This window comes from Chiloscyllium punctatum, chromosome 19 (genome assembly GCF_047496795.1).
Source record: "Chiloscyllium punctatum isolate Juve2018m chromosome 19, sChiPun1.3, whole genome shotgun sequence".
Taxonomy (NCBI): Eukaryota; Metazoa; Chordata; class Chondrichthyes; order Orectolobiformes; family Hemiscylliidae; genus Chiloscyllium; species Chiloscyllium punctatum.
Window position 1 is genome coordinate 84,564,703 of NC_092757.1, and position 21,168 is coordinate 84,585,870.

Below are 21,168 nucleotides of genomic sequence, written 5' to 3' on the forward strand. Positions count from 1 at the left end.
GCCCTCTAGTTCTGGACTCCCCCACCCCAGGGAAAAGACCTTGTCTATTTACCCTTTCCATGCCCCTCATAATTTTGTAAACCTCTATAAGGTCACCCCTCAGCCTCCGACGCTCCAGGTAAAACAGCCCCAGCCTGTTCAGCCTCTCCCTGTAGCTCAAATACTCCAACCCTGGCAACATCCTTGTAAATGTTTTCTGAACCCTTTCAGGTTTCAATTATTTTGCTGAAATTGATTTCTGAAACTTGGCAGTTCTAACAGAGTCTTAAAGTACACCATAGATTTTGGCCAAATTATTTAGCAGTTTGAAAAAATAGGATAGGCAGCAAATGCCATTAATCGAAAAAAAAACTTCAGATGGAAGCTGAGAGACTTATGTATTTTATGCAAATTATGCAGATCTTTGCAAAAAAGTAAGAAAAGAATTTGTCGATAGCAGAGTAACTAAAAGTACTGTTAAGTGCTCAACTGTAGCTGATTTGTTGAAACAACATTAGAGATTGATGGTGGTGTGGGCCCATTCAGCCCCTCAAGCCTATTCCATCATTGAATAAACCATGGCTCATCTGATTGTAGCTTCACTCCACTATCTTGCCTGCCTCCCATCATCCTAAATTTCTTTGTCAATCCAAATTCTGCCCGAGACAAGATTTGAATAGTTTAATGAGCCAGCTTCCCCTGTTCCATGTTGAAGAGAATTGCGAAGACTAGCTTCCACCGAGAGAAAATAAAACTCCTCCTCATATTTTACATATTACAAAAATATACTTTGTTCATATCTTTATATGCATACACAGTCACTAAAGCAGTTCAGTTCTGTACAGTAGCAAATGAAGAAACAAACAAACATTGGAATTTGACTCTATCAAGTAAACAAACCAACGGCATTTCATATTGTGTAAGACGGTTTTAATGCATTTGAGGCAATGGGAGGGTCTGATAACTGAACAGACCCCCATTTAACCTCAGCAGAAAGATCTTCGAGATTGGTCTTTCCCCACTGTCCCTTGGCAGCAGCTACCCCAGGCTTTAGTGGTCCCTCAGCACGTGCTCCTGGACCTCGGAATGTGCCAGTCTGCAACAGTTGGTCAGGATCAACACCTTGCTCTGGGAGACCAACAGGTTTCGGGCAGACCACACAGCAGAGTCCTGGGTCATGGAGCTGCTCGGGATGACCCTCAGCAAAAACCACTGTACCTTTCTCCAGACTTCCTTCCTCCTCATATTTGCCTTAAAGTACTCTCTTATTTTGAAATTGTACCCTGCTCCTCAGCATCTATCTTGTCAACCCATTTGAATCTTATACGTTCCAATAAATTTGAAATTCTTCGAAACGTCAATGAATATGGCTCCAGTTGCCCAACTGTTTCTATGATGAACCCTTCATTCCAAGAACAAATTTAATGAATGTTCTCTAACTTGTTTCCAACGCAACTATATCCCTTCAGATGTGACGAGATCAACACTGTACAGAAACTCCAGATGCAGTATCGCCAATAGCCTGTACAACTGCAACAAGACCTTCCTCATTCCATATTGTAACCTCTTTGCAATAAAGGCCAACATTCCATTTGCCTTCCAACCTACTTACTATAGAAGTAGCATAGTAGTCCTACCTACTATGGAAGAAAGTGATGACTGCAGATGCTGGAGATCAGAAACGAAAAGTGTGGCGTTGGAAAAGCACAGCAGGTCAGGCAGCATCCAAAGAGCAGGAGAATCGATGGTTCAAGCATCAGCCCTTCATCACACTTTTCAACTGCTTGGCATACCTGTACACTGACCTCTGGTGATTCAGATAAAGTGATTTTAACTCGGGAATTGAGGTTGACCTTAGAGCCAGTGAGGTAAAAACAATGACTGTAGATGCTGGAAACCAGCTTCTGGATTAGTGGTGCTGGAAGAGCACAGCAGTTCAGGCAGCATCCAACGAGCAGTGAAATCGACGTTTCGGGCAAAAGCCCTTCATCAGGAATAAAGGCAGTGAGCCTGAAGTGTGGAGAGATAAGCTAGAGGAGGGTGGGGGTGGGGAGAAAGTAGCATAGAGTACAATGGGTGAGTGGGGGAGGGGATGAAGGTGATAGGTCGGGGGGGATGGTGGAGTGGATAGGTGGAAAAGAAGATAGGCTGGTAGGACAAGTCCGGACAAGTCATGGGGACAGTGCTGAGCTGGAAGTTTGGAACTAGGGTGAGGTGGGGGAAGGGGAAATGAGGAAACTGTTGAAGTCCACATTGATGCCCTGGGGTTGAAGTGTTCCGAGGCGGAAGATGAGGCGTTCTTCCTCCAGGCGTCTGGTGGTGAGGGAGCGGCGGTGAAGGAGGAGCCAGTGGGTTGTGGTGGAATGTGAGGGGAAACCACCCAAGGTGAGTTTGACTTGTGTCCCAAAGGTTGGTGATCTCTCCACCAGGAAATTACCAAACGTCGGTTGACAAAATTCTTAGGGAGTTTAGAACAACTGCTTCCAAGAAGTAACTATTGACCTGAATCTGAAAGTGAAACTCTGTCAGATAACAGATCAACCGAATGGGAAACGTGGACTGATTAGCTCCTGGACAATGATGAAGAAGGTAACAAGATATTGAGTGGGTTGTAATGCAACGCCTGGAAATGTGGTGGAGGCAAGTTCAATGGAGGCATTCAAGAGACCATTGGATGCTGTTTTGATAGACATGGGGCAAGGGCGTGGACAGGAAGGCAGGAGTTTGGAACCTTGTCCCTTTGAAATGTGGCACGATGGGCTGAATGGCCTTCTCCAGCGCTGGGGAGGGTTGATTTCTGGCAGGGGCGGGGCCAGTGACGTATGGATAATGGGCGGGGCCTTTGGGGCGGAGGGTTTAAATGACCCGGAGGAGCAAATGACAGTGGGCGGGGCTAGGAGGAGGGTCGTGGCCAGTGTGCAGCTTGTGGGCTGGTCCGAGGCGGCTGACGTAAGGTCTGGGCGGAGCAATGGCGTTTGGGTTTGGGCGGGCATTCCAGGGTTACGCAACGGCGCTGTGGGCGGGGCGGGTTCTGCGCATGCGCCGTCAGCGCAGCGCGGTGGGAGGGGCGTGTCCGGGCCTGAGATCTCGCGAGAGCCGTTGAATGTATCAGTTTGCGGTGGGAGGTGGGAGCACGTGGGCCGGCGGTGGAGCCTGGAGCCTGTGAGAGAGACCCATAGACCGAGAGAGGGACCCGGACCCGGGACCACTCAGCCTTGTCCCCCCCCCCCACCCCCGGGTGAGTTAGCGCCCCGGCTGGGGCCTGTGTGAATGCGGTGGCTCCGGGCTCCGGATTGATGCCGCTGCTCTATTCCCCCTCCCCGTCTCTCTGCGGCTTTTTCTCTCCCCTCTGGAGCCGCCGCACCGAGCCCGCCCGCCCGCCAGCCCCGGCTGCTCTGACGCCGCCGCCGTGTCCTCCTGGGGGTCACCCTAAGCCGCTGAGCCCAAGGTCGGGGGGGCTGCAACGTGCGGAGCCGCTGGGCCTGGGGTGGGAGGTGGCGGAACGCCGGCTGGGGCCGGCTCGACCTGAGGGAAGAGCCTCCCGCGGGTGATGCTGGTGGGAAGGGAAGCAGCAGCAGCAGCAGCTGCAGGGCGCGGGCTGGGTGAATTGGGCGGCCCCGCTGCAGTCCGGGGGACGGGCTGGCACTGGAGGTCATTGGGCTCGCCTTCACCTCGATATAGAGCGGCCCTTTCCCTCGAATCGGTCGGGAAGCGGGGGGAGGCCGCAACTTCACCTTCCCATCAAAAACAGCAGCACGGCCCGCTTTTTACAGCGTTTTATATTTGGGGGGGGGGTGGGGATGAGCTAACGATTAGCGCTTCAAACAAAAATAATTCCGGCCAAGTATTTAGTTCTTTCTGGTGTTGTCAGGAATTGGGTTCATTTCACTGAAAGCTGTCTTGTTTTATTTTGTGTGAAGAGTTGTTGTTCTCATTGAACATTATTACAAGGCAGATTCTGGAAATACTTGCAATCTGCAAGAACGTGCGCTCCCAGTTTCACAATCAAGACATAAATGGTTTGGCATGGGATGGTGCCAGCCCTGCTGCCCACGTCCTGATCTCTGTCCCCTTTGTGGCAGCAGGAAACTTGCAGAATGAGCTCTGTGGTTATTGTAGCTGCCTTTATGTGGATGGTTTGCTCTTATTTCAGTTTGCCTCATGGTTCAGGCTCTTTTTAAAAAGTGCAGTAAAATGAATTTTACTGATCAGGGTGTCAGTGTAGAATGGTGCCCGAGTCCTCTTGTGCTTTTAAAAACTATAGCTAAAAAAATGAACCATGCGAATCTGACTGATTTGTTCAACTGTCCTTTTAAGTTTTGTGACAAATTGAAGTGACTGATTTGTGGGTGGAGTTTCCATTTGACAGTCACTGTTTCAGTCTTGCTGTTCAAATTCATAGTATTATCAGTATTTGTGAAATTTTCATTGCGCCACTTCAGGCAGTATATCTAACGTGATTGAAGTGTACTTTTTCTATATTGTAGTGAATGCACCATAGTTAGTTTTTGAAGTTTCCTGCAATTGGTCCTGTCTTTGTCCAGTGTTAAAATCACTGCAGTGATTGTGCTGATAGCTGCATCTCAAAATGACTGCTTTTTCATGTCTCTTTCTTATCAGTGCTGCATTATCAATACCCCTCCTAAAATAAGTTGACCTTGTTTCTGTGCAAATATACCTTGTGCCAGATTCGGTTTGGTTGTGGTGTTTGTTCCCTTTCTCTGGTGACTTTAGATTGGAACTGGGCCAATGGGAGTGGAGTTGTGCTGACTGGGCATAGAGAAATGTGTGTGTGTAAAGGGCAGGTTAAGCGTGAAGAGCTTTCTTTGTACACAGTTGTTTCCACCTCTTTGTCAACTGCCAATGCACAGAAATACTTTTAAAGTGGAGCAATAGGAAGGCTTTCGAGGGATGTGGGCCAAATGCTTGCAAACGGGACTCGATCAGGTTCAGATATCTGGTTGGCATGGGCGAGTTGAACCAAAGGCTCTCTGTGACTCGATGAACCTATTTGAATAGGTGAGTGGCAGTGCAGTATAGAAGTCATAGAGTTGTAGAGATGTACAGCATGGAAACAGACCCTTCAGTCCAACTGAGGTTGGATAGGCTGTAGCTGTTTTCCCTGGAGTGTCGAAGGCTGAGGGGTGACCTTTATAAAGGTTTATAAAATCATGAGGGGGGTGGATAGGGTAAATAGACAAAGTCTCCTCCTTGGGGTGGGGGAGTCCAGAACTAGAGGGCATAGGTGTAGGGTGAGAGGGGAAAGATATTAAAGATATCTAAGGGGCAACTTTTTCACGCAGAGGGTGCACATGTATGCAGTGAGCTGCCAGAGGAAGTGTGGAGGCTTGGTACATTACAACATTTAAAAGGCATCTGGATGGGTGTATAAATAGGAAGGGGTTAGAGGGATCTTGGCCAGGTGCTGGCAGATGGGACTAGATTGGGTTGGGATTCATTGTACCTCACACTATCTTTCTGTAGTGTTCAGTCTATGGTGAAGGAGCTGAACTGTCACTGAACTTCTATAATGACATTTTATATTGGACATCTATTGAGTATTGTACTTTGATGGTCCTCCATGAAGAAGACATCTTGTGGTGACCCGCTTCTTTGGGAGAAAAGTGGTGGGGGTGCATGGTTGTTAAACATGAGGATGCTGTGGTTGCTCAGCTGGCATGAGGGAGGGAGGCAATTCCAGTCTGCCCATGATGCCTTAAGGCCTGGTGACCAGTTCTGGGTGAAGAAGGGGTGGAATACTCATGTTGGACATTTGGGAGATCAGCGTTATACGGGAGAAAGCTCAGAGTGGAAGTTAGGAGTATTGGTTTTGTGCCTTCAAAAACTGAATGTTAGCATGGATGGGCAAATTGGGTTTGTTGCAGGATCTGATGTGGACACCCCAGGTTTCTCGACTCTTTAATATATGAACTGCCGCTGTTGGGCATTTGAACCAAAATTGGAAATTGCTGGTGAAACTCAGGTGTTCTGATTGAAGAGTCTCACAACATTGATTTGCCTTTCTTCCCACTGATGTTGCCCTGACTGCTGAGTTGTGCCAGTAATTTGTTTTTAGACATGATGCTTTTGGAGGGTCAGTGCTGAAACTGGAATACTGTTGGGAGGTGGGAATCGGGCATTTGCAATGCTAGCTAATATTGGAGCAGGGGAGGAGAAGAGGTGCAAGAGCATATATTTATTGGGCGCAATAAAGGGTGAGGGAGTTAGCAGTGGATTTTGTCGACTCAATAGATGTGGAAAAAGGACTTGTGCAGAGTTCGACCTGGGGGAGGATAAGTTGAAAGAAGCTCTGCTCTCATGACAAATTGAGATTTTGCTGCAGGTGTTCAGGAAGATTGACGTAGTTTCAGGGTTAATGTGAATATCTCAGTTATTTTACACCAATGGGAAGTGATGCTGGCTGTGCTCATCCTGTACTCTAATCTTAGGCTTATAGTGTTTTAATAATTGATGACACCCCCTACCCATCAAAGCAGAATGTTTGATTGGCACCGAATCCACTCCCTCCACTGACACTCAAATCGCAGGCGTGTGTACTATCTACAAGGCGCACTGCAGAAATTCACCAAAGACCCTCATTCACCGCCTTACAAACTCTCAGCCACTTCTATCTAGAAGGACAAGGGCAGCAGATAGGTAGGAACACCACTTTTTGCAAGTTCACCTCCAAGGCACTTGGCATCCTGACTTGGAAGTATATCACTGTTCCTTCACTGTCACTGGGTCAAAATCCTGGAATTCGTTCCCTGAGGACATTGTGGATCAACCCGTAGCAGGTGGACTGCAGCGATTCAAGAAGGGACCTTTTCCAGGGCAACTAGGGACAGGCAGTCGACGCTGGCCATTCAACTGTGCCCACGTTCCATAAATAAATTTTTAAAGGACCTAATGCACGATCTTTTTCATGCAACATGGTCCTTAACTGGCAGGTGGGGAGTGAGGAAGAGATGTTGAAGAAAGGCCACTTGTGGGTTTTGACTGAAGCATATTCAGGGCAGAAATAAGGGAGATGTATCTGGTTCTACTCAATGTCACTCCTGAATACTGGGAATTCAAGACTTGCCTGGAGGACCGCGAAACCTCAAGCACATCTTTTTCCCTAGAGCACTACTTGCAAACTCGAGTGCACTTCAAGTTATTAAGTAATTTTTGGCATCTGAGCATTATAACTAGTCAGTTTAGTTGGGCATGTTCTGAACTACACAGATGCACGCTGTAAGGGTAAGGTACAGTTGTTGGAATTGATCTCTGCTGTCCTGATCTCCAGCAATAGCTGAGGATGAATGGGCAGCACAGCACTTCATGGGTTTTTGTTTGTGTTCCAATATTGTTAGTAACCAATCCAAGTGTCTTTCCCTATGAGATAGTATTCCATGTGTTGCGCACCACATTTTTAAAGTTGCAAGATTTGGTTTTTAGGCTCTGTTAATTTCAGTGGTGCATGGTGACCTTAAAATAGCAATTAATTCAATAGAAATCTGCAGGACAGATCAAAAGGAGGCCAGGGTGTTCTCTGGTGTGATGTTGGTTATCCCACTCACTTGACAGGTGATAGGGCCCTTATTCAAAATCAGGTAGAAACATCATTGTGAATTGCTATTGCCACCATCAAGAGGAATTGCCTGATTTACCTTTTTAGGATCTTGTGGCACAGTGGTAGTGTTCCAGTCTCTGTGTTAGGAGGCCTAGGTTCGAGTCTCACCAGCTCCAGAGTTGTCATAACCTATTCGAATGAGGCGATTTAACAATTGTCTGAAAGGTGAGTCAGAATGTCTTCATGACAAAGCATTGTTACTCTGGGTGACCATTGCAAGCACTGGTTCAAGTGGAAAAAATGGTCGTTTGAACCTTGAAAGTGCTTGTGTCTGGAGAACAGCTCCTGTGTAACAGAGAGAGTAAATTTTAATCGGATGTCCTGTGTTGCTGCAGAAACCCTTTTTTGTTCAAGATTTTTACCTTTCAATTTGCAGAAACAAACCAACTTGAGTATTTCTGTGTGAGAGGAGATTACCGATTGTTTGGCAGGAGACTCTGGTGAAGAATGTGCCAGTTAATGATGATTGGCAGTGAACTGCCAGGCTTTGATTTAAATTTTAAACCAAGGTTTACTATGGTCTGTGCTCTGTCCTGATAAATCAGCCACTGAGTGGCTGTCACCTATTTCGTTGAGTTGAAATAGGTGCTGTATATGCGTGTGTTCTTTTTATCTGCAAGAAATGGCCCTGTAATTTAAAATGCAACTTCCAGTCCACACCAGGCTATTGTTTTAAGCACTGCTCAAGTTCTGAGTTCGCAAATGACCAATGGTTATGTAGACTGCTGGCTTTCCAGTAGCCACTCAAGTGAGTTGATGGTTTTGACTCTAGATGTTAATCGGTCTGGCGTGAAAGCACTGTTCAGTTGGGATGTCTGATTTCAGGTTGTTGAATCTTTTTAGAGAAAATATTTCCTTTGATAAGATCCAGAGCAAACTGACATCTTCAGGTTCGAACGATGCTGTTAAGAGGTGATGTCATAAAATATATGTTCACCTGAAGGTTTGTGGTTACTTGAAACTTCCTCTGTAAATAAAGAGGGGAATCCCAGTGTTTTCAGTAGATGCTAAAATCAGACATCAGAACCAATATAGGCACCAAAATGTACACAGCTGACTAATTAAATATTTTGTCTCTGACTTTATCAAGGAAGGACGTGCTACTATGATGTGAGGAGACAGGCTAGAAATAAGAATTTTAAAATTGGTACAATCTTGGATAAGCTTTCTGTACTCAGTGGGTGTAGGCAAGGCACGTGCATTCATGGATGTTATGGGAAGAGTGGAAATTATGGAGGCATTAGTCATAATTGTCATGCCTGCTTTAGACTCTGGGGTGAAGACAGAGGACTTGAGAATTGCAAATGTTGTTTCACTGCTGATAAAACATGTAAAGTTGAGCCCAACAACTACAGGCTGTTCAACGTTGGGGAAGCCTCCAGAAACACGAATTCAGGACAAAATCACTTGGGTGAATTTGGCTTATTTAAGAAAACCCATTATGGGTTTGTTAAGGACAAATTGTTTAGCTGGGTGGAGTTTTAATGGTGACAAGAATGTTAACAAGGACACTTGATTTAAAAAATGTCTCAACAGACTGAACAAAGTTTATAGCTCCTGGAATAAAAAGGACAGATACAATTTAAAGAATGCAAGATTGACTGACAGCAAACAGTGGTTGATTATTTTTCTGTCTGAAGAAAGATTTGCCGTGAAGTTACCCAGGAGTCTGTGCTTGGGACCCTGGATAGGAAAGGTTTAGATGGATATGGGCCAAGTGCAGGCAAACAGGACTAGTTTAGCTTAGGAATCCTAGTCAGCATGGACGAGTTGTGCCAAAGGGCCTGTTTCCATGGTGTATGACTTAGCTGTGATTTCTTTGGTTATATGCTTATGGCCTAGACCTTGGTGTGCAGAATGTAGTTGTCATCCTGGTTTCTGCCCCCCCCCCCCCCCCCATCTTTATTCCGGGCCCTGGAGGGAAAGAGAGAATGATTGTCCATGTGCACAAAGACATGAGTTCACGGTCTGGAACAGCAGTTTCTCAATGAACTATATAGTCATTTTGCAGGGAGGAGCATCCAGATAAGGCAACATCCATGTTAATTGGGTGGCCATTACAATCAATGAGTACCAATAGCAGAGTCCAAGCCCTTTACTGTTATGCAATCAATGTTCTTAATTAGATTCATACCATGGATACTTTTTCCCCTTGCTAGCTGACCTTGCATACTGAAGGCTTCCAATATTGTTAAATGGTTTTACATAATGAATGCTTTTCCACCTTGTTAATCCATTACCCTTGCCTCCATCACCCCATTGTTAACTAAGTTCTTCCCTGATCTGAGTCATGCTCAGCTGAACCTCTTGTTTCCCAAAACTCAGAACTCGATGCTTTCCCTGCCTGCTTATACCTTATACACATTCTCATTGTGACAAAGTTTGCAGACGCTACAGGACCTGGAACAATTGTGAGAAACATAGCGCAGAATCTCAAAAGGATATCGACAATTTAGTGGAACAGGCAGGAAATTGGAAATTAATGCTGAGAAGTGTGGTGTGATTCAGATTGGTAGCAAGGGGATAACTCTAAAGGTGTCACAGGCGCTGAGAGACCAGGCTGTGCGTGGAGATATTGATCTGTTGGAAAAGAAGTTTGAGAGGAACTTTGAGAGCAGCTCAAAATCCTGAGTGCCTCTTCCAAAAATGCTATCCTGTATTCCCAATTCCTCCGCCTCTGCCATATCTGCTCCCAGGAGGACCAGTTCCTCCACAAAACACACCAGATGGCCTCCTTTAGAGACCGCAATTTCCCTTCCTACGTGGTTAAAGATGCCCTCCAACACATCTCATCCACATCCTGCACCTCCGCCCTCAGACCTCACCCCTCCAACCATAACAAGGACAGAACACCCCTGGTGCTCACCTTCCACCTTACCAACCTTCGCATAAACCAAATCATCCGCCGATATTTCCGCCACCTCCAAACAGACCCCACCATCAGGGATATATTTCCCCCCTCCCCCTTTCTGCCTTCCGCAAAGACCATTCCCTCCGTGACTACCTGGTCAGGTCCACGCCCCCCACCAACCCACCCTCCCATCCTGGCACCTTCCCCTGCCACCGCAGGAATTGCAAAACCTGCGCCCACACCACCTTCCTCACCTCCATCCAAGGCCCTAAAGGAGCCTTCCACATCCATCAAAGTTTTACCTGCACATCCACCAATATCATTTATTGTATCCGTTGCTCCCGATGCGGTCTCCTCTACATTGGGGAGACTGGACACCTAGCAGAGCGCTTTAGGGAACATCTCCGGGACACCCACACCAATCAACCACACCTCCCTGTGGCCCAACATTTCAACTCCCCCTGCCACTCTGCCGAGGACATGGAGGTCCTGGGCCTCCTTCGCCGCTCCCTTACCACCAGACGCCTGGAGGTAGAACGCCTCATCTTCTGCCTCGGAACACTTCAACCCCAGGGCATCAATGTGGACTTCAACAGTTTCCTCGTTTTCCCCTTCCCCCACCTCACCCTAGTTCTAAACTTCCAGCTCAGCATTGTCCCCATGACCTGTCCTACCTGCCTATCTTCTTTTCCACCTATCCACTCCACCCTGCCCCCGACCTATCACCTTCATTCCCTCTCCCACTCACCTATTGTACTCTGCTACTCTCTCCCCACCCCCACCCTCCTCTAGCTTATCTCTCTACACTTCAGGCTCACTGCCTTTATTCCTGATGAAAGGCTTTTGCCTGAAACATCGATTTCGCTGCTCCTCGGATGCTGCCTGAACTGCTGTGCTCTTCCAGCACCACTAATCCAGAATCTGGTTTCCAGCATCTGCAGTCATTGTTTTTACCAAAATCCTGAGTGGTCAGGACACAGTAGAGGGAAAACCTTTCCTTTTAGCAGAGGGACTGAGATCTTGGGGGTGTTGATTTTAAGTAATTCCCAAAAAAAAAGCAATATTATAATGAGAAACGTTTTGGCGTAGTCCAGTGGTTGGAATCTGGAATGCAGTGAGTGTGGGATTGAACCAAAATGGCCATCTCCTCTTTTAAAACTACCAAAATCTGGAATGGGAATTTACTAAATCTGAATAATAATATCTGGAGTGATGGTGCATCCCCATCCCATGGGATGTCCACCAGTCTCTAAAGAATGCCTCACTCTGTGCTGTGATATTTGTGACTAATGCTATTTGGGATAGCAGCGGGTACGAAGGGGTGTTGATCCAAGGTGGGTGGATTAAGGTAACATACATCTGGGGGTTTGGTTGAATTAAAGGAGGGCGTGCAAGACATAAGGGTCTGAAGCTGACCATAGAAGGAAGCCAATAAGTGCAGCAGTTCACAGGTAATCCTTGTGTTGCCTGAAAGCTACCAATTTTGGAAGCCAGTCTGCACACGTTTGAGATAATGGTTGCCAGGTGCCTGGGAGGGAAGAGGAGGAAGTTGCTAAGTGGTCTCACTTGGGATTTAGAGCTAAGATGAGGAAGCTCATACACAAGCTCTCTCTTATATGCGGCCACACACACACCCCCCCCCATTACTCACCCTCTCGCACATACCCCATCACACACACTTAACCAAGCTTACACATGCTACCACGTCCACACATACACACACGCATGCACACTTAATCTGTCATTCCTACATGTGCGCACACAAGCTTACTGAGTGAATTTGTTTTTGCAGAATTATGTTTTATTTTGCTCAAAAACTGCATGAATCCATGTAAAACTATACAGAAGGCTTGTCAGTGTGACATAGCATTGGGACACAGATATCACACTCTATTGTTTGAAAGCCTGAGGTACCTTGAGAATGTAATTTAAAAGTAGTTCTGGGATTTACATATCAAAGACCAGAAGCCAGCATATCCCATTGTAAAAGATGAAAGTTTCAATCTAAGATTGTTTACTGAATCACATCTCCATCACACTGGACTCCTTTGGCTATAAATTCTGTCATCATGATCTTAACCTCCACAACCACCTAATGAAGGAGTAGTGCTTTCAGATAAACCCATTGGACTAAACCTGGTGTTGTGTGATTTGTTTTTAACGAAGATGAGGAAGAATTTCTTCACTTGGGTGCTGATGTGACTCGAGCCTGGTGGGTCAGAGCAGATATTTAGGACAGGTTGCTCCATTTCTGGATAATGGAAATCATTGAGGGATCCAGGGACAGTGCAGTAATGTGGTGCTGAGGTAGACAATCAGCTGTGATCTGATTGAAAAGCAGAATGGGCTGAATGGCCTGTCTCTCCCCCTGTTTTCCATGTGGCCACATAAACACTGCTCCTGTAATTAGTCCTTGATGTCTCCCAGGAGCTGGGGGAGTAATTTGCGGTCGGATCTCTGTGCCAGGTGGGCTGACTGCGAGCAGTTGGAATGTAAAAAAATTGCCAGGCTTCCGTAATGTGGAAATGAATTCTTGAAGTGGAGTCCTGTCAGCATTCGTGCTTGAAGTGATAATTTTCCTTCAGCGTGGTTTTTCTTTTCCTCAGATGTGTAACTGTTGTCTTCACCTCCTTGAGTTGTATGTTCTGAAACTGCCTCACTTCCATTCGCAGTGCAAGTGTCAACAGCACTTTGATAAAAGGGGCTGGGAAACAAAAAGTGATGATTTGAAAGGTGAGCAATTGTAAATAAACAGGGTTCAAAGAGCTAAGTATTAGCGACTGGAGTTGGAGTGGTGGAGCTTTCACTCTGAAATCGAGTGGCTGGTACAGGTGAGGGAGGGTCTTGGTGTCTTGCGCGCTCTCTCTCTTTCTCTCTGAAATAGCTTTGCCACCCCTTTGTTTTTGGAAGCTGTTTCATCATGCTCACAAATGATACCTTGTTCCTTTAATCATTGGTTGTTGTAGCAATCATGTATCTGGATTTGCTACAAAGGCACCATCAATCTTTTGAAGCTCCACTTTTATGTGGAGAGGCTGGTGTTTCTATTCAGTCAGTAATTTTCAGAATTGTGGCCGTGGAGAAACTGTTTCTATTGGCACCGGGGTTGAGGTCAAGAGGGCACCAGTTAAAAGCAATTGGCAAAATAGTGATGGAGGGCTATCCTTTGCAGCGTGTGATTAGGATCTGGAATGCATCACCCGAGTGTGTGCTGGATGTGGGTCGTTCCAATGGTTGGAGAGTAACTGGAGAGAGGTGGGCTTTTGGGGTAGAGTGCAGCTAAAGTGTTCTGTCAGAGGGCTGGCACTGATGTGATGGGCAGAATGGCTGTCTCCTGTGCTGTAACCCTCCTGAGATGTTTATTTGTGTTCTGAGCATTCTTTGTCACAAGAGGGAGGCTCCTTCAAGCCCCATCTGACCCCTTCCTCCTTCCCCCAGTGCTGCCTGTGGACAGGCAAGAGTACAGTTCCTCTCCATTATTGTGCCTGCACTTCTCTCCAGTCAGGTTTCAGAGGACAGAGCACGTGAACAAATCACGCATGCACTTTCTGAAAAATTATAGGGGATATTGTTGCCAGCATTGGACGCCACAGCAGGAATCAATTACGTAAGCATTATTCGTGTTGTATTAAGCAGACTGGTTATTTTAGACTGTTTAGTAATGACTTAACTCTGTGCAGAATTCAGGGCCCAGTCTGAGCTTAGTGATTTCACTTGGTTTGTTAAATTTTATCATAAGGAAATTCTGCGCGTGGTTGCTAACTTGTGGCAAAGTGAGATTGGCTCCGCTCTCCGCATGTTGGGGGCTGTTTTGGATTCCTGTGTGAAACTGAGCAAACGTCAGTCCCTCCCTGCGGTCGTGGAGAGCTTATTTCAAGGTCTTCCCAGGCCAAATTATGTTATGGGGTCACCTCGATTCCAGGCAGTTACACTGACCCTCATCTGCAGAGAAGTGTGAGTTAAAACAAACCATTCCGAATCTGGGCACATGACTGGGGCACCGCACTTTCACAGACAGTACTTGTTTCGGTGGTCAGTGTTGGTGAGTTTGTCCTTTGTGCCACATTGAGGTGGGAACTGTGGCCCCTCCATTTCCAAAGTTGTTCAGTAGCCCAGTGCTGCCAAGGTAGGACTGACTTGAAGCATACACTAATCCCTATAGTTTTATTGTGGGTGTGTTGCATAACCTGTCCACAAATAAACTTATAATCAAGCTGATGTGAATTACACAGACTTGATTTGTACTTTAGTTGGGGCAGACAGCACCAGTTTGTGGGTACTTGTTCCAAATTGTAGGTATCGGTCAGACTGAATTAAGGCTAACAGTTTAAATGGAATATAATTTGTAACGTGGGTCGTCTGGTTGTGAGGATAATGTGGTGAGCCTCTTTATCTTTGGGTGGTCCTGAACTGTTTATTTTTAGGTGTTGTACATATTCCGCAGACAGATGCCTGTCTCAGGTGATCAAGTTGCAGAAGCGGTTATTTTGGGTGCTTTTCCTGTCAAGCAAGAGGAGTGTGTGCGATGAACTCGTTGCCAGGGTGGGAGATATTCCTGTGCCTGCATGGACAGCCTATGCTATTTAACTCCCTTGACCCTGTACTGCCTTTCAGCGCGATCATGCCTGTTTGAACTTCCTTTGGCACATCTCCCTTCAGACCTTGGCTTAATAAACTTTTATTGATGTTAGATTTAAAATTTATCAACTGACCTAACATCCACTGCCATTTGTGGTAGAGTTCCAAACTTCGACCACACTCAGAAGTGCTTCCTAAGGTCTCTCCTGAACAGTTTGGCTCTAATTCTCAGGCTCGGTGCCTTCGTTCTCAAATCTTCCACCAGTGGAAAGTGGACAAGACTAGATAAAGATGACCCCTGACTGTCTTGAAGACTTTCATCAGATCACCCCCTAAACATCAAAATTCTAGAGAAACCAGACTTCCTTTGTCTAATCTCTTCTCATAACTTAATCCCTCAAGTCCCGGTATCATTGTTGTAAGTCTATGTTGTACTCCCTCCGAGGCCCATTCATCTTCCTAAGGTGTAGTACCCAGATATGCTGTCAGTGCTCCATGTGGAGCACTCCAAGTTAGACCAAGTGGGGTCTGACCAGGGTTTTGTGTAACTGTGGCGAAAGTGAGAACTGCAGATGCTGGAAATCAGAGTCGAGAGTGTGGCGCTGGAAAAGCACAGCAGGTCAGGCAGCATCTGTGGGGGTGGGGGGGGGGGGAAATCGGTGTTTCGGGCAACAGTAACTCCCGCTGAAAGGCTTTTGCTTGAAATGCCAATTTTATTTTTTACCCCTGCTCCTCGGATGGTGCCTGACTTGCTGTGCTTTTCTCGCACCACACTCTCGACTTTTGTATAACTGTCGCATAACTACTACTACTTTCTGCTCCAATATGCTAGACATAAAGGCCAGCGTTCCATTAACTTTCTTGATTATTTTCCAAATCTTTGTGGTATTTTAAAGGTCTCTGCATCTGAACCCCCAAGTCTCTTTGGACACTTGCTGTGTTTAACTTCATGCTATCTAGAAAGTCCAAAATGGATAACCTCATACTTGCTTGATTTGAACAAGCATCTGCTACAGTTTTGCCCATTTTCTACACTCTGTACAATACTGCTGAACTTTGTGTCATCAGCAAAATTGGATCTATGACTTTCTGTGCCATTATTTGTTAACAACTTGGATCATGTAAATAAATCAGGCCCTAACGTAGGTCCTGGTGGGCCACCACTGGTCCACCCTCTCCTCCTTGACCTATCACCTTCATCTCCTCCCCCACTCACCCATTGTACTCTATGCTACTCTCTCCCCACCCCCACCCTCCTCTAGCTTATCTCTCCATGCTTCAGGCTCACTGCCTTTATTCCTGATGAAGGGCTTTTGCCCGAAACGTTGATTTCACTGCTCGTTGGATGCTGCCTGAACTGCTGTGCTCTTCCAGCACCACTAATCCACCACTGGTCGTATCCTGCCAATCGGAGACCCAGCCATTATCTCTACTTTCTGTTGCTGTCATTTAATAATTTCCCAGCCACGTCAGTAATTTGCCATTTGTTCCATAGGCTCCTGCCTTAGTTAACAGTCTCTTGAGTGAAGACATTCTTCCTAAGGTGAAAAGCCTACCCCTTCTTAGGCTGTCCCCTAGTTGTAGATTTCTCAGATGAAGGGGGAGATGTAAAAAGCTTATAGATATTTTGTAATCATCTTGTTCAGAGATTTTAGGACATGTGTCCGGAGCAGGTAGGACCTCAGCCTGGGTCTACTCCAACTGTGTAAGAATATTTCGTGTCTCATTGAGGTTAAATGTAGATGTGTGCAGAACTAAAAATTGGCCTGGTGGAATCCTTTAGGGTGACCAGGGTAATCTATTTAATTAGAGGCTGTTTAATTTAACCTTGTGTTGGGATGAATTAGCTCAGACATGCTTCTAATAGCTGTGCTTGTAACACAAGTGTTTGAAGTTCTCTTTGCTTTGAGAGAAGCTAATCAATTGTAAATGTAAGCAAATATATTCTTTCAGATTCTCCCTTGACCTCTAAATGTTTGTGTGTGTTGAAGTGAGTGTGACAGAAATAGCTCAGGGACAGATGAACTAATATAGACATTGCTGATAAAATGGGTACGTTGGAGCTGACTTCCACACCACCATTTCTAACCCTGCAACTGGTTGATCTGCATTGGGAAAAATACTAGATTCATGTTTGCACATTATTGCAGCCTAGGTAAGGTATTTTGCAAACATTGTTTGTCTAGAGTAGTCTGACGTATTCAGTTTCCACCTTTTTGGATGTTCGGCCAAATGCAAATTGTCACATTTAAAATTCTATTCTTATGATAGAGCTCCAAATGCAGAATTTGGAGCAGAACTGATCAGAGTCGGTGATCCTGCTCCACATGAGCCTCCACACACTTAGTTTCATCTCTCTCTGTCCATCTGTATGTCCTCCAATTCCTTCCTCCCTGACACTTAAGCAGCTCCTGAATTAAATCCAGGCGATTTCCTGTAGCTGCTCCATGTGTCATATTCAAAGAGGTCTACCCAGAGCAAGGCCCAGTGTTCCATTGGGTATGCACTGTTCAAAAACTGCCTAGGTATTAAAAATATGAAGAGACCTGGATTGGGCAAATGGCCTTGAGGTAGATCAGCCATGATCTTGTTGAATGACAGATCCAGATCAAGAACCTGAATGGCTCACGTCTTTGACCTTGCCACTTTGATTAGTGGAGTTTCTCCTGCTTTCTTAGTGGAATTGTTTAATGAGTGTGATTAACAGTGGGTGGGTATTACAAAGAATACATTTTAAATCGGCTCGTGGTTTCACACTGTGTTCAAAGCTGCCAATGTCAAGGAACATGTTTTGTCCCAGTTTGTGAAGGCTTCACTTGTCCCAGTGGCCAGTTGGTTGATGCAGCGGGGATCGGAATTGGATTTTCAACCTGAACTACCTGCATAGCAGCTCACTGCTAACAGGAAAATGTGGACTTGGTTGTCTATGACTGACTTATCCAGTGCTACCAATTGAGAAATGGGTGTGCACGTGGGCAGGGCAGGATTGACCTTCATTGGGAGGAAAGAGCAGTTGAATTCCTTTGAGTTTTATTCTGGATGTTGCAATTGAACCTACTGCATGGTTCTCAGTTTGGAAGATTACCAGTTTCAATGATGGAGACAGAAAAGGAGCTATTTGCTCTATCTCTAGGTCAGGAATTCAATCAATTTCTGTGTTCACAATCAATTTCTCACTGTAACCTCCAGCTGATGTTTCAAACCTTGTGCCTTGTTTCGTTGCTTGAGGTTTGATTTTTTTTTAGTCTACTTTTTCATGGGAGTGGCAACTGAGGGCTGTTTGAGTGTTTGGTTTATTTCTTACTGGTCTCTCACTGTCTGTTCTATGCCGTTGAAGCACTGTTCCAAAGGGCTGCTTTCATGGGCTGACTTTATATTTGAAACACATCTGATGCACTGAGGACAGTTCTGGTCATCTTATTTGAGGAAAGATATTTCCTCCTGAGACAGTTCAGAGAAGGTTCATTAGGATAGTCCTTGGTATGGAGGGATTATTTTAGCAGCAAAGGCTAAACAGGTTGGCACTCTACTCACTGGAATTGCGAATAATGAGGTAATCTCATTGAAATAGATCGCCTTAAGGGACTTGACAAGGTTAATTGCTGAGAGGGATGTTTCTCCCCTCGTGGGAGAGTCTCGGACCAGAAGGCACAGTCTCTGAATAAAGGGCCACCAATATAAGGCTGAGATGAGGACTTCCTTCAAGGTTGTGTGTGTTTGGAACTGCTTGCCCCCTGAGAACTGTGGGCCAATTCCTTGTGCATATTTAAGGCTGAGACGGGTAAATAGATTCTCGATCAGGTGGGGAATCGAGGGTGTCAGGGAAGGGTAGGAAGGTGGGCGTGAGGCATGTTCCTGATGAAGGGCTTTTCCCCGAAATGTCGATTCTCCTGCTCCCCAGGTGCTGCCTGACCTGCATTTTTTCCAGCACCACACTCCTGACCAATTAGGAATGTCCGGTGAGCCGTGATGTTGTTGAATGGCAGAGCAGACTCGAGGGACCGAATGGCCGCCTCCTGTTTCTGAAGGGTGTAGTTGTGGATCTGCAAGTTGGACGACTGGCCCACTTTCGCTATTATTTAGGTTTGCTGTACCATTAAATAAGATCGTGGCTGATTGGCCTCAACTGCACTTTTGCACTTTACCCCTTCGTTCACTAAAATCTATCAACTTGAGTTGTACACCCGTGTCCACAGCGCACACTAGGGAATGCCAAAAATTCACAACCCTTTTGGGTGAAGACATTTCTCCTCCTCCTCCATCCAGAATACCTGATGGTGAGATCTATATCTCAAGTGTTTACTTGTTAATGTCTGTTGAGGTTTGGGTTCAGTTCTAATCCATTCACTTCTCTCATTCATGGTCGTGTAGTCAAAACTGATCAGGTTTTAGTGGTGAAAAAGCTCTGCTTTATAAATAAGTCACATAAATTCTCAACTTGAGAGAGGGGAGAGTGATTAAAGAGTTTTCCATTGGTGAGAAGACAGTTTATAGTTGAACAAATGGCCTTTTGAAAAAATATGTCTGTTCTTTGCATCGTTAGAAACTTGAATGAGGAGAAGGAATTGGTCTGGGTATTAAAATCTGCCCCTTTTGTTTTAAATAAAAAAGAGGTTTTCCTTCTTAAAATGTCACTGCCTCTGCACAGTCTTTTGAATTATTCACCAAAAATGATCAAAACCTCTTCAAGGATGGTTACTGAGAAAGCAGGAGGATATTGTGAATTTAAGTAAGCCTCAGTAAAATTTTCAGGTGGTATTACATTGTATTTTACATTTTGGAAGTTGTGTGGTACCTTTTCTCAGTTCCCCATCAGGCTTGAACCGTTGTCCTTTGCCTATGATTTCTGTGGGAGTCTGGGAAGAGGGAGATGTGTGCTGGGAGGGGCAAAAGATGTGGTTCAGCAGGGGAACCTGCCAAGCCTGTGTTTTGAGATAGGCTTTGAGCCTCCAGGGTCAGGCACTGTGATAATTTGAAGGTGCCACATGTCCATTCCGAAACTCAGAGGCTGCCTGAAGCTTGCGAACCCAGCCTTTCAGCTGGGGCCCGGAGCCCAGTTTTGGAAGCTCGGCCTGACTGTGAATGGTGGAGGGGTATGTGACAACCAGCTCAATTGAGAAGAGCGCATTGTGATAAAGCTGCATTCCCTAAGTATGGCACAGTTTTGTTATTCACTTATGGGATGTGGGCATCACTGGCTGGCCAGCATTTATTGCCCTTCCTAGTTGCGCTTGAGATGGTGGTAGTGAGCTCTTCTCTTGAGCTGTTGCACTCCACGTGCTGGAGGTAGACCAATAAAACCGTTGGGAAGGGAAATCAAGGATTTTCACCCAGAGTCACTGATATATTTCTGGGTCATTGTTTATGTATTTTTGAGTTTTTGTTGGTTTAAAAACCCTGACTTTTTGACGAGGATATTGGTGGTGGAACCTTACTGTAATTTGCACCTGGGTCTATAGATTAGTTCACAAAAGGTTGAACATTTTCATTTGATATTTGAGCTTATAGCAGAAGAGGAAAAGAAAAGTTGTCTTCCATGTGTGAATGAGTCAAGTTTGAAAATTGTTGCACATTGTATATCTGTCGAGAAAGTGAGGACTACAGATGCTGGAGAATCGGTCAAAAAATGTGATCCTGGGAAAGCATAGTCAGTCAGGCAGCGTCAGAGGAGCAGCAGAGTTGAGATTTCAAGAATAAGCTCATCATCAGGAATTGTGAAGAGTTTTGTGTTTGAAATGCTGACTCTCCTGATCCTCTGAAGATGCCTGACTCTTTGCCTGTATCTCTGTTGAGTTGTAACTCTACATTGTTGGCATATGTCCAACAGGAGGGAATGTCCCTCATTGAGAACTGTTACTTTGTATCTCTAACTTGCAGTTTGAGGTTTTTGCCCTTGGCCAGAGGTTTTGCCCTTGTCTTTTTGTGGGGAGGGGTGTTGCAACTGACTGACCATGGATGTGTTGCAGAACACTGTAAATTGAGTTTCATTTTTAAAAATGTAGATCTTCCTTTTGGAATTTGTTTGCAATAAAGCATTCAGTTCCTAAACAATCCTTGGCCCCTCAAGTCAAGACTTATACACAGATTACAATTGGCATATCTGGTCACTGACATGATTAACCATCTTGTCCACACGCAATGAAAT

General features: G+C 45.5%; 1 protein-coding gene across 1 annotated transcript in view; it reads left to right on the forward strand.

Annotated features, from left to right (window-relative positions):
- Window positions 1-3,085: 3,085 nt before the first annotated feature.
- akap1b (A kinase (PRKA) anchor protein 1b) overlaps window positions 3,086-21,168 on the forward strand; it is a 62,277-nt gene continuing 44,194 nt past the window's right edge. The window contains exon 1 of the mRNA XM_072589908.1: window positions 3,086-3,217. The gene's annotated coding sequence lies outside the window, so the exon portion shown is untranslated. The remainder of the gene's footprint in view (window positions 3,218-21,168) is intronic.